We start from the raw sequence: 3,552 nt of genomic DNA on the forward strand, positions 1-3,552 counted from the left end.
AGTCCAATGATATATCCGCCCCCACACACCCCAACTTCTTAGAACTGATTCTTAAAATGCATTGCCACCTTACATCAAACGTCAGCTTTCTGACTTCCCCCTCCCGCCCCATTCCCACAGGGGCTCAGACAGAGGAAGTAACTCAGTTTCTTAAGGAAGAATGAATGGTAAACTTCGCCACAGGATTTTAATGACACTAAAACAAAGTCAGGGACACAATTGCTGTTAGTGATTATTACCCTTATAATTTTATATTGGATTTGAGCATTAAACATGCAATATACTTTTCCCACTTGTAATTCTTCATCAATTTTAGCAGTTTCACTACATGCCCATATTGGTGTATGTGTGTTGTGTGTATCTGCAACAAGCTAAAGAACAACAAGAAAAAATAGTGGTTGACGAACTAATGTTCTGAATCAGAAACCAGTGAGAATCCTGTCACCTAAGCATGCTGTAATGTAAGCCTAGTTTTCATGTAAAATGGATACATGTTATAAGTTCTGAACTCTTAGTCAAAAACCTTTAAAAAAAAAAAGAAGAAAACAAACAACAAAAAACCTTCGGCCCTTGCTAACTACAAGAGGAACAAATTGCTGGTGGAAAGGAGAATGTTTCTCTAGAGCTCCTCATGGCAGGTAAATTTGGAAGACTCGGGAACCCTTCAATAACAAGCACTTTGCCAAGAGGAAAGAATTATAATTTCTTTTCTACTGAAGCTGCTGGACCAGAGGCATGTTAATTAGGTGACACTTTATCACCTACAGTGGGATTCAGCTGGGAAGTCCAAGTCAACAATTTGATCAAAACAAAGTTCTTTGGAATTTCCATTCATCAGGCAAAAAATTAGAAAGCAAATCTCATGGTGTGTGTCTGTATGGGTGACGTCCATAATCTATGTTTTCATAATAATGATCCAATTTTGTCTTTGGGTAATTCTTCAGTTACTGAGGAGTTTCCTGTGCAGATGCTAATCATTACCTACCATGCTCAGATTCTACTTTCTACATGTTCTCAGTACCATTAAAATATTTTAAAAATCAGGAAATCCTGCTGATAACAAGAAATAATAGTTGGGGTATATGTTTGCCTTATGGTTCCTTGGCTATTTCCACTCAAACCTTGAGCCACAGTGCCAATTAATAAGTTGCTTTGGTGCTCGCTTCGGCAGCACATATACTAAAATTGGAACGATACAGAGAAGATTAGCATGGCCCCTGCGCAAGGATGACACGCAAATTCGTGAAGCGTTCCATATTTTTGTGATTGTCTGTACGCATAAGCCTCACTTAATCCTCTCTGCAGCGCTGCCTCCTGAGACTCAACGGTTTGACTGAACTAAATGGCTGGGTTGGGGAAGAATGGGGTGGTCTGTGGGCCTCACTTTAAAACGGGTTTCTCTTTTCTATCCTAATGGCTTGGACAGAAAAGGCCCAGAGGTCTGAGAGGGGGAAAACCTAAACTATTTACCTCAGCCCAAACTAAGTATAATAGGCAAAAGGGTTTTGGACAGGTGAGATGTGCCTAGCACACCTTCTTACAAAGAAGCCCTTTTTTTTTCCTAATATGGAACATTGAAAAATTAATCCCTGCCTTTTGTCATCTAGTAGTTATGGATTGAATGATGTCTTTTAACCCTTTTCGCCAAATCTGTTGCCCCCAGAACACAACAAGGACACCAGCCTGTTAAACCAAGCACGCCGTTGACCAGAGACAGCCAACTGACCTGGAGTCTGCACAATCCTTCCCCATGTGGGAAGGCCACCCTCCCCTCCACACCCCCACTCTTATTAGGGTTTTCTGGACCCAAGGGTAGGTAGGACGACGACCATGTCCAGCTTGAAGCCGCTAGAGGAGCACGAGACCTTCGCCCATTGTCCTTTACAAGATTACAAAGGGTCCTAATATTTGCGAGGGGGGGGATAGTTAATTTTTACGAACCAGGGGTATGGACTTGGGGGATATTGCTGGGGGAGGGGGGTGCTGGGTGGAGGGGAGCAAGGGGGAGAAAATTGGAACTGTTGTAACAATATAATCAATAAAAAACATTAAAAAAAAAAAGTTGCTTTGGTCCATTTTGTTCCTGAGGGCCAAGTACTCTAATACTGCTATGTATATAATGTTTCTAGTGTTTTACAGAATGCCCAGGCCCGTATACCATTGTCTCATTGGTGCCAGTCACCTTTCTACCGCATGCAGAGAGACCAGATACTTTCCATTATTTTAAATCTGTTTGATATAATCCTTTAGAAATAGGAAAACTGGAACTTGCTTTTCTGTCAGCCTTGTACCACATTTTTTCTACATTGCTCACACTGCTTTGTTATAGGAAGGCTTTTTCCCCTGACTCCTGGGTGGCCTGCATTGGGGTCTTCCAAATAAAAGAGCACCACAGGAAGAGCTCACAGCATTGTGGAAGAGAAGAAACACACAAGTAACTCAATAAGCTCTGAAAATTGATAAAATGAAATGGTGAAATTTTGAATCTACGTACTTGACAGCTGGGCTTTGGGGTTGTTCAGTGATGTCAGTCTCCTGAGATTACTCTGCTTTCACAACAGAAGGAAAGATCTGCACATTTGGTGAGGCTCATAGGACCAGCTCGATGCCACTTAGTATCTGGGAGGAAACATGGCACTACATACTGAATGGTCCGACTGTGATACTCGTCATTTGAGCATCTTTCCTAAGGATGGGGCCAGCAACCTACACCCTGAAAACAGACTCTGTCTAAAATAAGAATATAATGAAGCAGAAAATGAAAGGGACAGTCTCACTAGGAAAGTGGAACCCCGCAAAAGTATTCTGCAATAAGGAATGTGAATTTCTAAGGCTGTGAAGTGTAAAATTAGCCACAAGGGTTTCCTTAATTTATGAATCTGTTCCTTGTTTCTACACCCAAGTCCCCTCTGGGTCCATCTCTCTCTAGTTCCCAAACATGGCACCAAATGATACCCTCAGCTTTTTACTTTGTATGGTCAGAGGGGAAAAAGGAACATGCTCTCCTACCCCCAAACCACGAATTCCCTGACAGAAGCAATGCCTCTGTGTCCTCTGGTGGCTGCCCCATGCCCCAGCACTGAGCAATACCCAAACAGGCTCTATACAGATAACTTGTTGGGCCAACTAAGTGAAATCTCATTGTGACCCAAGGGACCATTGCAAATCCCTGGAATTCAGTTTTGTTTGTACTGAAAAAATAGCTAGAAAGTGAGCCAGAACCCAGGGCTGAGAGGTTTAAGTGCACACTAATGTGTAGTAAGATTTGACCTGCAGCGCCCCTGAAGGGCGGCCAGGAGAGAGGGTGGAATGGAGGCCCCCTGGAGCCCCTGATTTGTAGATGGCCAACTGCCGGGAAAGCAGAGCCGCTGACTTCCTCATATGGGATCTGTTGACCAGTGCGATAAAATACCTATTAAAAACAAACAAACAACTAGCCCGGGCCAGGTGGCTCAGTTAGTTGAGTGTCATCCCATACACGAAAGGTTTGCAGGTTCAATTCTCAGTCAGGACACATACCTGGATTGAGAGTTTGATCCCTGGTCAAGGCGT

General features: G+C 43.1%; 1 non-coding gene across 1 annotated transcript; it reads left to right on the top strand.

Moving 5' to 3' along the window:
• Positions 1 to 1,155: 1,155 nt before the first annotated feature.
• Positions 1,156 to 1,262, top strand: LOC150008573 (U6 spliceosomal RNA). The gene has a single exon (XR_016511611.1). It is a non-coding gene; the product is annotated as a U6 spliceosomal RNA (small nuclear RNA).
• The last annotated feature ends 2,290 nt before the right edge of the window (positions 1,263 to 3,552 follow it).

This window comes from Furipterus horrens, unplaced genomic scaffold, assembly GCF_987537825.1.
Source record: "Furipterus horrens unplaced genomic scaffold, mFurHor1.1.pri manual_scaffold_5, whole genome shotgun sequence".
In the NCBI taxonomy this organism is placed as follows: domain Eukaryota; kingdom Metazoa; phylum Chordata; class Mammalia; order Chiroptera; family Furipteridae; genus Furipterus; species Furipterus horrens.